The sequence below is a fragment of the Triticum urartu genome, chromosome 2A, assembly GCF_056163025.1.
Source record: "Triticum urartu cultivar PI428250 chromosome 2A, HENAU_Tu73, whole genome shotgun sequence".
In the NCBI taxonomy this organism is placed as follows: domain Eukaryota; kingdom Viridiplantae; phylum Streptophyta; class Magnoliopsida; order Poales; family Poaceae; genus Triticum; species Triticum urartu.
Genome location: NC_141874.1, coordinates 203,096,217 through 203,109,506, shown reverse-complemented (window position 1 = coordinate 203,109,506; position 13,290 = coordinate 203,096,217).

The following is a 13,290-nucleotide window of genomic DNA, read 5'->3' as shown; positions in this document are numbered from 1 at the left end:
GGATCAACTTGTGTGTTCTAGGGTGCCCCCCTGCCTTCGTATATAAAGGAGCCAAGGGGGAGGGGGCGGCCGGCCAAGGAGGGCGCGCCAAGGGAGTCCTACTCCCTCTGGGAGTAGGATTCCCCCCCAATCCTAGTTGGAATAGGATTCCTCGAGGGGGAAAGAGAGAGAGGGGGCCGGCCACCTCTCCTTGTCCTAATAGGACTAGGGGAGGGGGGAGGCGCGCGGCCCACCTTGGGCTGCCCCTTTATCCTTTCCACTAAAGCCCACTAAGGCCCATATAGCTCCCGGGGGGTTCCAGTAACCTCCCGGTACTCCGGTAAAATCCCGATTTCACCCGGAACACTTCCGATATCCAAACATAGGCTTCCAATATATCAATCTTTATGTCTCGACCATTTCAAGACTCCTCGTCATGTCCATGATCACATCCGGGACTCTGAACAATCTTCGGTACATCAAAATGTATAAACTCATAATAACTGTCATCGTAACGTTAAGCGTGCGGACCCTACGGTTCGAGAACAATGTAGACATGACCGAGACACGTCTCCGGTCAATAACCAATAGCGGGACCTGGATGCCCATATTGGCTCCTACATATTCTACGAAGATCTTTATCGGTCAGACCGCATAACAACATACGTTGTTCCCTTTGTCATCGGTATGTTACTTGTCCGAGATTCGATCGTCGGTATCCAATACCTAGTTCAATCTCGTTACTGGCAAGTCTCTTTACTCGTTCCGTAATACATCATCCCGCAACTAAGTCATTAGTTGCAATGCTTGCAAGGCTTATGTGATGTGCATTACCGAGAGGGCCCAGAGATACCTCTCCGACAATCGAAGTGACAAATCCTATTCTCGAAATACGCCAACCCAACATCTACCATTGGAGACACCTGTAGAGCTCCTTTATAATCACCCAGTTACGTTGTGACGTTTGGTAGCACACAAAGTGTTCCTCCGGAAAACGGGAGTTGCATAATCTCATAGTCATAGGAACATGTATAAGTCATGAAGAAAGCAATAGCAACATACTAAATGATCGGGTGCTAAGCTAATGGAATGGGTCATGTCAATCAGATCATTCAACTAATGATGTGAGGTTGACCTCATTAATCAAATAACAACACTTTGTTCATGGTTAGGAAACATAACCATCTTTGATTAACGAGCTAGTCAAGTAGAGGCATACTAGTGACACTAAGTTTGTCTATGTATTCACACATGTATTATGTTTCCGGTTAATACAATTCTAGCATGAATAATAAACATTTATCATGATATAAGGAAATAAATAATAACTTTATTATTGCCTCTAGGGCATATTTCCTTCATTTATGTGTTTTGATGAACCGAAGGTTGTTTGGATTCTGGGATGTGATCACGGGCATGACGAGGAGTCTCGAAATGGTCGGGAGATAAAGATTGATATATTGGAAGCCTATATTTGGACATCGGAATGGTTTCGAGTGGTTCGAGCATTTTTTCGGTGTACGGGGAGGTTACCGGAACCCCCCGGGAGAAGTTATGGGCCTTATGGGCCATAATAAGGAAGCACACCAGCCCACAAGGGGCTGGTGCGCCCCGCTTGGGCAGGAAGCCGAATTGGAATAGGTTGGGGGGGGGGGGCTTTCCTTCTTTCCTACTCCTCCTTCCCTTCGTCTCCTACTCCAACTAGGGAAGGGGGGAATCCTACTCCCGGTGGGAGTAGGACTCCCCTAGGATGCGCCATAGAGAGGGCCGGCCCCTTCCCTCCTCCACTCCTTTATATACGGGGGAGGGGGGCACCCCATGGACACACAAGTTGATCATTGATCTCTTAGCCGTGTGTGGTGCCCCCCTCCATCATAATCCACCTCGGTGATATCATAGCGGTGCTTAGGCGAAGCCCTGTTCCGGTAGCATCATCATCACTGTCATCACGCCATCGTGCTGACGAAGCTCTCCCTCGACACTCTGCTGGATCGTAAGTTTGTGGGACGTCACCGAGCTGAACGTGTGCAGATCGCGGAGGTGTCGTACCTTCGGTGCTAGGATCGGTCGATTGTGAAGACGTACGACTACATCAACCGCGTTGTAATAACGCTTCCGCTTACGGTCTACGAGGGTACGTGGACAACACTCTTCCCTCTCGTTGCTATGCATCACCATGATCTTGCGTGTGCGTAGGATTTTTTTTAAATTACTGCGTTCCCCAACAGTGGCATCCGAGCCAGGTTTATGCGTAGATGTTATATGCACGAGTAGAACACAAAGGAGTTGCGCGCGTGGGTATATACATATTTCTTGCCATCACTAGTTGATTCTTGATTCAGCGGTATTGTTGGATGAAGCGGCTCAGACCAACATTATGCGTACGCTTACGCGAGACTAGTTCTACCGACGTGCTTCGCACACAGGTGGCTGGTGGGTGTCAGTTTCTCCAACTTTAGTTGAATTGGATACAATGAACAGGGTTCTTTCTAAAAATCAAAAAGCAATCACTATACCGCGTTGTGGTTTTTGATGCGTAGGTAAGAACGGTTCTTGCTCAGCCCGTAGCAGCCACGTAAAACTTGCAACAACAAAGTAGAGGACGTCTAATTTGTTTTTGCAGGGCATGTTGTGATGTGATATGGTCAAGAAATGATGCTAAATTTTATCGTATGAGATGATCATGTTTTGTAACACAGTTATCGGCAACTGGCAGGAGCCATATGGTTGTCGCTTTATTGTGTGAACTGCAATCGCCATGTAATTGCTTTACTTTATCACTAAGTGGTAGCGATAGTCATAGAAGCAATAATTGACGAGACGACAACGATGCTTCGATGGAGATCAAGGTGTCAAGCCGGTGATGATGGTGATCATGACGATGCTTTGGAGATGGAGATCGAAAGCACAAGATGATGATGGCCATATCATATCACTTATATTGATTGCATGTGATGTTTATCATTTATGCATCTTATGTTTCTTAATTCGACGGTAGCATTATAAGATGACCTCTCACTAAATTTCAAGGTATAAGTGTTCTCCCTGAGTATGCACCGTTGCTACAGTTCGTCGTGTCGAGACACCACGTGATGATCGGGTGTGATAATCTCTACGTTCACATACAATGGGTGCAAGCCAGTTTTGCACACGCAGAATACTCGGGTTAAACTTGACGAGCCTAGCATATGTAGATATGGCCTCGGAACACTGAGACCAAAAGGTCGAGCGTAAATCATATAGTAGATATTACCAACATAGTGATGTTCACCATTGAAAACTACTCCATCTCACGTGATGATCGGACATGGTTTAGTTGATCACGTGATCACTTAGATGATTAGAGATATGTCTATCTAAGTATGAGTTCTTAAGTAATATGATTAATTCAACTTTAATTTATCATGAACTTAGTCCTGATAGTAATTGCATATCTATGTTGTAGATCAATAGCTTGCGATGTAGCTTCCCGTTTAATTTTTGATATGTTCCTAGAGAAAAAGAAGTTGAAATATGATAGTAGAAATGATGCAGACTTGGTCCGTGATCTGAGGATTATCCTCATTGCTGCACAGAAAAATTATGTCCTTGATGCACCGCTAGGTGATAGACCTATTGCAGGAGCAGATGCACACGTTATGAATGTTTGACAAAGCTCGGTATGATGACTACTTAATAGTTTAGTGCACCATGATTTACGGATTAGAACCGGGACTTCAAAAATGTTTTGAATGCCATGAAACATATAAGATGTTCTAAGAGTTGAAATTGGTATTTCATACTCATGCCCGTGTCGAGAGGTATGAGACCTCTGACAGTACGTTGCCTACAAGATGGAGGAGAATATCTCAACCAGTGAGTATGTGCTCAGATTGTCTGGGTACTACAATTTCTTGAATCAAGTAGGAGTTAATCTTCCAGATAAGATAGTAATTGATAAAGTTCTCTAGTCACTATCACCAAGTTACTAGAACTTAGTGATGAACTATAATATACAAGGGATGAAAAAAATGATTCCCGAGCTCTTCGTGGTGCTGAAATCGACGAAGGTAGAAATAAAGAAAAGCATCAAATGTTGATGGTTGACAAAACCACTAGTTTCAAGTAAAAGGGCAAGGGAAAGAAAGGGAACTTCAAGAAGAATGGCAAGCAAGTTGCCACTCCCATGAAGAAGCCCAAAGATAGACCCAAGCCTGAAACTGAGTGCTTCTACTGCAAAGGAAATGGTCACTGGAAGTGGAACTACCTTAGATACTTGGCGGATAAGAAGGATGGCAAAGTGAACAAAGATATATTTGATATACATGTTATTGATGTGTACTTTACTAGTGTTTATATCAACCCATCAGTGTTTTATACTGGTTCAGTTGCTAAAGAGTAGTAACTCGAAACAGGAGTTGCAAAATAAATAGAGACTAGTTAAGGGCGAGGTGATGATGAGAGTTGGAAGTGATCCCAAGGTTGATAAGATCACCATCGCACACTCCCTTTACCTTCGGGATTAGTGTTGAACCTAAAATAAATGTTATTTGGTGTTTGCGTTGAGCATAAATATGATTGGATCATGTTTATTACAATAGGTTATTCATTTAAGTCAAAGAATAATTGTTGTTCTATTTACATGAATAAAACCTTCTATGGTCATACACTCAATATAAATGGTTTATTGAATCTCAATCGTAGTAATACACATATTCATAATATTGAAGCCAAAATATGCAAAGTTAATAATGATAGTGCAACTTATATGTGGCACTGTTGTTTAGGTCATATTGGTGTAAAGCGCATGAAGAAACTCCATGCTGATGGACTTTTGGAATCACTAGATTATGAATCACTTGATGCTTGCGAACCATGCATCATGGGCAAGATGACTAAGACTCCGTTCTCCGGAACAATGGAGCGAACAACTGACTTATTGGAAATAATACATATTGATGTATGCGATCCGATAAGTGTTGAGGCTCGTGGCGGGTATCGTTATTTTCTGACCTTCACAGATGATTTGAGAATATATGGGTATATCTACTTAATGAAACATAAGTCTGAAACATTTGAAAAGTTCAAAGAATTTCAGAGTGAAGTGGAAAATCATCGTAACAAGAAAATAAAGTTTCTATGATCTGATCGCGGAGGCGAATATTTGAGTTACGAGTTTGGTCTTCATTCAAAACAATGTGGAATAGTTTCACAACTCACGCCACCTGGAACACCACAGCATAATGGTGTGTCCGAACATTGTAATCATACTTTATTGGATATGGTGTGATCTATGATGTCTCTTATCGATTTACCACTATCGTTTTGGGGTTACACATTAGAGACAACTGCATTCACGTTAAATAGGGCACCATTTAAATCCGTTCAGATGACATCGTATGAACTATGGTTTGGCAAGAAACCAAAGCTGTCATTTCTTAAAGTTTGGGGCTGCGATGCTTATGTGAAAAAGCTTCAACCTGATAAGCTCGAACCCAAATCGGAGAAATGTGTCTTCATAGGACACCCAAAGGAGACTGTTGGGTACACCTTCTATCACAGATCCGAAGGCAAGATATTCGTTGCTAGGAATGGATCCTTTCTAGAGAAGGAGTTTCTCTCAAAAGAAGTGAGTGGGAGGAAAGTAGAACTTGACGAGGTAATTGTACCTTCTCCCTTATTGGAAAGTAGTTCATCACTGAAATCAGTTCCAGTGATTACTACACCAGTAAGTGAGGAAGCTAATGATGATGATCATGAAACTTTTGATCAAGTTACTACCGAACTTCGTAGGTCAACCAGAGTAAGATCCACACCAGAGTGGTACGGTAATCCTGCACTGTAAGTCATGTTACTTGACCATGACTAACCTACGAACTATGAGGAAGCGATGATGAGCCCAGATTCCGCAAAATGGCTTGAGGCCATGAAATCTGAGATGGGATCCATGTATGAAAACAAAGTGTGGACTTTGGTTGACTTGCTCGATGATCGCCAGGCCATAGAGAATAAATGGACCTTCAAGAAGAAGACTGACGTTGACGGTAATATTACTGTCTAGAAAGCTCGACTTGTTGCAAAAGGTTTTCGACAAGTTCAAGGAGTTGACTACGATGAGACCTTCTCACCCGTAGCGATGCTTAAGTCCGTCCGAATCATGTTAGCAATTGCCGCATTTTATGATTATGAAATTTGGCAAATGGATGTCAAAACTGCATTCCTTAATGGATATCTTAAAGAAGAGTTGTATATGATGAAACCAGAAGGTTTTGTCGATCCAAAAGGTGCTAACAAAGTTTGCAAGCTCCAGCGATCCATTTATGGACTGGTGCAAGCCTCTCGGAGTTGGAATATACGCTTTGATAGTGTGATCAAAGCATATAGTTTTATACAGACTTGCAGTGAAGCTTGTATTTACAAGAAAGTGAGTGGGAGCACTACAACATTGCTAATAAGTATATATATATATGTGAATGAAATATTGTTGATCGGAAATAATGTAGAATTGTCTGTAAAGCATAGAGGAGTGTTTGAAAGGAGTTTTTCAAAAGAAAGACCTCGATGAAGCTGCTTACATATTGAGCATCAAGATCTATAGAGATAGATCAAGACGCTTGATATATTTTTCAATGAGTACATACCTTGACAAGATTTTAAAGTAGTTCAAAATGGAATAGTCAAATAAGGAGTTCTTTCTTGTGTTGCAAGGTGTAAAGTTGAGTAAAGACTCAAAACCCGACCAAGGCAGAAAATAGAAAGAGAATGAAAAGTCATTCCCTATGCCTCAGTCATAGGTTCTATAAAGTATGCTATGTTGTGTACCAGACCTATTATATACCTTAGCATGATTTTGGCAAGGGAGTACAATAGTGATCTAGGAGTAGATCACTGGACAACGGTCAAAATTATCCTTAGAGGACTAAGGAAATATTTCTCAGTTATGGAGGTGATAAAAGAGTTCGTCGTAAAGAGTTACATCGATGCAAGCTTTTGACACCGATCTAGATGACTCTAAGTCTTGTTCTAGATACATATTGAAAGTGGGAGCAATTAGCTAGAGTATCTATGTGCAAAGCATTGTGGACATAGAAAATTTGCAAAATACATACAGCTCTGAATGTGGCAGACCCGTTGACTAAATTTCTCTCACAAGCAAAACATGATCACTCTTTGGGTGTTAATCACATAGCGATGTGAACTAGATTATTGACTCTAGTAAACCCTTTGGGTGTTAGTCACATGGGGATGTGAACTAATCACATAAAGATTTGAACTGTTGATGTTAAATCACATGACGATGTGAACTAGATTATTGACTCTAGTGCAAGTGGGATACTAAAGGAAATATGTCCTAGAAGCAATAATAAAGTTATTATTTATTTCCTTATATCATGATAAATGGTTATTATTCATGCTAGAATTGTATTAACCGGAAACTTAGTACATGTGTTAATACATAGACAAACTAAGTGTCACTAGTATGCCTCTACTTGACTAGCTTGTTGAATCAAAGATGGTTAAGTTTCCTAGCCATAGTCATGAGTTGTCATTTGATTAACGGGATCACATCATTAGAGAATGATGTGATTGACTTGACCCATCCGTTAGCTTAGCACGATGATCGTTTAGTTTGTTGCTATTGCTTTCTCCATAACTTATACATGTTCCTATGACTATGAGATCATGCAACTCCCGAATACCGGAGGAACACTTTGTGTGCTACCAAACGTCACAACGTAAGTGGGTGATTATAAAGGTGCTCTACAGGTGTCTCCAGTGGTGTTTGTTGAGTTGGCATAGATCGAGATTAGGATTTGTCACTCCAAGTATCGGAGAGGTATCTCTGGGCTCTCTCGGTAATGCACATCACTATAAGCCTTGCAAGCATTGACTAATGAGTTAGTTGCGAGATGATGCATTATGGAACGAGTAAAGAGACTTACCGGTAACGAGATTGAACTAGGTATTGAGATACCGACGATCGAATCTCGGGCAAGTAACATACCGATGACAAAGGGAACAACGTATGTTGTTATGCGGTCTGACCGATAAAGATCATCGTAGAATATGTGGGAGCCAATATGAGCATCCAGGTTCCGCTATTGGTTATTGACCGGAGACGTGTCTCGGTCATGTCTACATAGTTCTCGAACCCGTAGGGTCCGCACGCTTAACGTTCGGTGACAATCGGTATTATGAGTTTATATGTTTTGATGAACCGAAGGTTGTTCAGAGTCCCGGATGTGATCACGGGCATGACGAGGAGTCTCGAAATGGTCGGGAGATAAAGATTGATATATTGGACGCCTATATTTGGACATCGGAATGGTTCTGAGTGGTTCGAGCATTTTTCTGTAGTACGGGGAGGTTACCGGAACCCCTCGGGAGAAGTTATGGGCCTTATGGGCCATAAGAAGGAAGCACACCAGCGCACAAGGGGCTGGTGCGCCCCGCTTGGGCAGGAGGCCGAATTGGAATAGGTTTGGGGGGGGGGGGGCTTTCCTTCTCTCCTACTCCTCCTTCCCTTCGTCTCCTACTCCAACTAGGGAAGGGGGGGAATCCTACTCCCGGTGGGAGTAGGACTCCCCTAAGACGCCCCATAGAGAGGGCCGGCCCCTCCCCTCCTCCACTCCTTTATATACGGGGGAGGGGGCACCCCATGGACACACAAGTTGATCATTGATCTCTTAGCCGTGTGCGGTGCCCCCCTCCATCATAATCCACCTCGATCATATCGTAGCGGTGCTTAGGCGAAGCCCTGTTCCGGTAGCATCATCATCACCGTCATCACGTGTCGTGCTGACGAAGCTCTCCCTCTACACTCTGCTGGATCGTGAGTTCGTGGGACGTCACCGAGCTGAATGTGTGGAGATCGCGGAGGTGCCGTACCTTCGGTGCTGGGATCGGTCGATCGTGAAGACGTACGACTACATCAACCGCGATGTCATAACACTTCCGCTTACGGTCTACGAGGGTACGTGGACAACACTCTTCCCTCTCATTGCTATGCATCACCATGATCTTGTGTGTGTGTAGGAATTTTTTTGAAATTACTGCGTTCCCCAACAAAGGGAACATCACATGATAACCAAAGGTTCACCCGAATGCCATTCTTGTAATCGTAGGGATCGATATGGATGTCCACGGTTCCGCTATTGGTTATTCAACGAAGGGGTTTCGTTCATGTCCATCTTTTACCGAACATACAAGGTCACAAGCTTAAGGTAATCACGATCTACTGAGTCTTAGTAGGACAAGAGTATCAAGAATGTATTTGTGAAATAGTTTTGTTAATATTCAGAATAGTTCCGAGAGGAACTTTGATACGTCCATTTTTCATCATGCTTTTATATTGATATTTATTGCATTATGGGCTGTTATTACACATTATTGTACAATAGTTATGCATTTTCTCTCTTATTTTACAAGGTTTACATGAAGAGGGAGAATGCCAGCAACTAAAATTCTAGACTGGAAAAGGAGCAAATCTGAGAGACCTATTCTACACAACTCCAAAAGTCCTGAAAATTTACGAAGAATTATTTTGGAATATATAAAAATATTGGACAAAGAAAGCACCCGAGGGGACCCACCAGGCAGCCACAAGGGTGGGGGCGCGCCCCCTGCCTTGTGGGCACCCTGGCAGGGCCCCGATGCCCATCTTCTACTATATGAAGGGTTTTGACCTGAAAAAAAATCAGGAGAAAGCTTTCGGCAAGAAGCGCCACCGTCTTGAGGTGGAACTTGGGCAGAACCAATCTAGGGTTCCGATGGAGCTGTTCTGCCGAGGAAACTTCCCTCCCGGAGGGGGAAATCATTGTCATCGTCATCATCAACGATCCTCTCATCGAGAGGATGTCAATCTCCATCAACATCCACACCAGCACCATCTCCTCTCAAACCCTAGTTCATCTCTTGTATCCGATCTTTGTCTCAAAACCTCAGATTGGTACCTGTGGGTTGCTAGTAGTGTTGATTACTCCTTGTAGTTGATGCTATTTGGTTTATTCGATGGAAGATCATATGTTCAGATCCTTAATGATAATTAATACTCCTTTGATTATGAACATGAATATGCTTTGTGAGTAGTTACGTTTGTTCCTGAGGATATGGGAGAAGTCTTGTTATAAGTAATCATGTGAATTTGGTATTCGTTTGATATTTTGATGAGATGTATGTTGTCTTTCCTCTAGTGGCGTTATGTGAACGTCGACTACATGACACTTCACCATGATTTGGTCCTAGGGGAAGGCATTGGGAAGTAACAAGTAGATGATGGGTTGCTAGAGTGACATAACGAACGCGAATCATATGAGCATGATGAAAACTAGCTTGACAGTAATTCCCATGTGTGCTCGGGAGCACTTTGCTTTATATAAGAGTTTGCACAGGCTTGTCCTTTGCTACAAAAAGGATTGGGCCACCTTGCTGCACCTTATTTACTTCTGTTACTTGTTACCTGTTATGGATTATCTTATCACACAACTATCTATTGTCGATAATTTCAGTGCTTGTAGAGAATAACTTGCTGAAAACCGCTTGTCATTTCCTTCTGCTCCTCGTTGGGTTCGACACTCTTACTTATCGGAAGGACTATGATAGATCCCCTATACTTGTGGGAGACATAGGTCAATGTTATATTCATGCCCCAATAATGAGCTCTCAAGAGAAATTATTATTCAGAATTTTTATGCTCGGCTTTCTCGTAATGATCAATCCATGCTCGATACTTCTTGCACTGGTTATTTTATGAAGAAGACTATTGAATTCAAATGGGATTTATTGGAAAGAATTAAACACAACTCTGAAGATTGGGAACTCAATGAAAGTAAGGAGTCAGGTATAAACCTTAAATTTGAATGTGCTAAATCTTTTATGGATACCGATGCTTTTTGTGAATTTAGCACTAAATATGGACTTGACTCTGTGAAAGTAGCTTATTTTTGTGAATCATTTGCTACTCATGTTGATCTCCCTAAGGAGAAGTGGTTTAAATATCATCCTCCCATTGAAGTAAAAAATAGTAGAAGCTATTAAAGTTGAAGAAACTATTATTTATAATGTTGATCCTGTTGTTCCTACTACTTACATTGAGAAACCACCTTTCCCTGTTAGGATAAAGGATCATGCTAAAGCTTCAACTGTGGTTCATAAGAGTTATACTAGAACACCTACATCCCCTGAACAAATTAAATTTGAACCTAGTATTGCTATGGTTAAAGATCTCTTGGTCGATAATATTGATGAGCATGTTATTTATTTTTGTGATGAAGCTGCTAGAATTGCTAGACCTGATACTAAAGATAAACATAGATCTGTCGTTGGCATGCCTGTTGTTTCTATTAAAATAGGAGATCACTGTTATCATGGTTTATATGGTGTGGGTGCTAGTTGATACGTCTCCGTCGTATCTACTTTTCCAAACACTTTTGCCCTTGTTTTGGACTCTAACTTGCATGATTTGAATGGAACTAACCTGGACTGATGCTATTTTCAGCAGAATTGCCATGGTGTTATTTATGTGCAGAAAGAAAAGTTCTCGGAATGACCTGAAACTCCACGGAGATAATTTTTGGAAATAATAAAAAATACCGGCAAAGAATCAAGGCCAGGGGGCCCACACCCTAGCCACGAGGGTGGGGGCGCACCTGCCCCCTGGGCGCGCCCCCTGCCTCGTGGGCCCCCTGGAGCTCCACCGACCTCAACACTAACTCCATATATTCGTGTTCGGGGAGAAAAAAATAAAGGAGAAAGATTCATTGCGTTTTACGATACGGAGCCGCCGCCAAGCCCTAAACTCTCTTGGGATGGCTGATCTAGAGTCCGTTCGGGGCTCCGGAGAGGGGAATCCGTCGCCATCGTCATCATCAACCTTCCTCCATCACCAATTTCATGATGCTCACCGCCGTGCGTGAGTAATTCCATCATAGGCTTGCTGGACGGTGATGGGTTGGATGATATTTATCATGTAATCGAGTTGGTTTTGTTAGGGTTTGATCCCTAGTATCCACTATGTTCTGAGATTGATGTTGCTATGACTTTGCTATGCTTAATGCTTGTCACTAGGGCCCGAGTGCCATGATTTCAGATCTGAACCTATTATGTTTTCATGAATATATGTGAGTTCTTGATCCTATCTTGCAAGTCTATAGTCACCTACTATGTGTTATGATCCGGCAACCCCGAAGTGACAATAATCGGGACCACTTCCGGTGATGACCATAGTTTGAGGAGTTCATGTATTCACTGTGTGTTAATGCTTTGGTCCGGTACTCTATTAAAATGAGGCCTTAATATCCCTTAGTTTCCACTAGGATCCCGCTGCCACGGGAGGGTAGGACAAAAGATGTCATGCAAGTTCTTTTCCATAAGCACGTATGACTATATTCGAAATACATGCCTAAATTACATTGATGAATTGGAGTTAGTTCCGTATCACCCTAGGTTATGACTGTTACATGATGAAATGCATCCGGCATAATTCTCTATCACCGATCCATTTCCTACAAGCTTTCCATATATTGTTCTTCACCTATTTACTTTTCCGTTGCTATTGTTATCATCACTACAAAATACCAAAAACATTACTTTTGCTACCGTTACTTTTGCTATCGTTACCACTACTATCATATTACTTTCCTACTACACACTTTGTTGCAGATATTAAGTTTCCAGGTGTGGTTGAATTGACAACTCAGCTACTAATACTTGAGAATATTCTTTGGCCCCCCTTGTGTCGAATCAATAAATTTGGGTTGAATACTCTACCCTCTAAAACTGTTGTGATAACCTATACGTGTGGGTTATCAAGACTATTTTCTGGCGCCGTTGCCGGGGAGCATAGCTCTATTCTTTGAGTCACTTGGGATTTATATCTGCTGGTCACTATGAAGAGCTTGAAAGACGCGAAAACAAAGATTTATCCCTCAACTACGAGGGGAGGTAAGGAACTGCCATCTAGCTCTGCACTTGATTCACCTTCTGTTTTGAGTAAGCTTGCAACACCTAAACCCGCCTCTGCTATTAATTCTGATATGTCGCATATTATTGATGATGCCACTTCTTTTATGCATGATATTTATGATGAAACTACTTCTATGCTTGATACTACTGTGCCAGTTGGTGAATTTCTTGATGAACAACTTTCTAGGGCTAGAGAGAATGAAATTATTGAAACTGATAATATTGATGAAAGTGATGATGAAGGCTCTCCTAATAAATATGAATTACCTGTTGTGTCTGAGGGCTATGTTATGGATGAAGAAACTAAAAGAGACTTTCTTGCATGCAATGATAGAAGTGATCTTAAGAAATTATTAGCTAAGCTTAAAC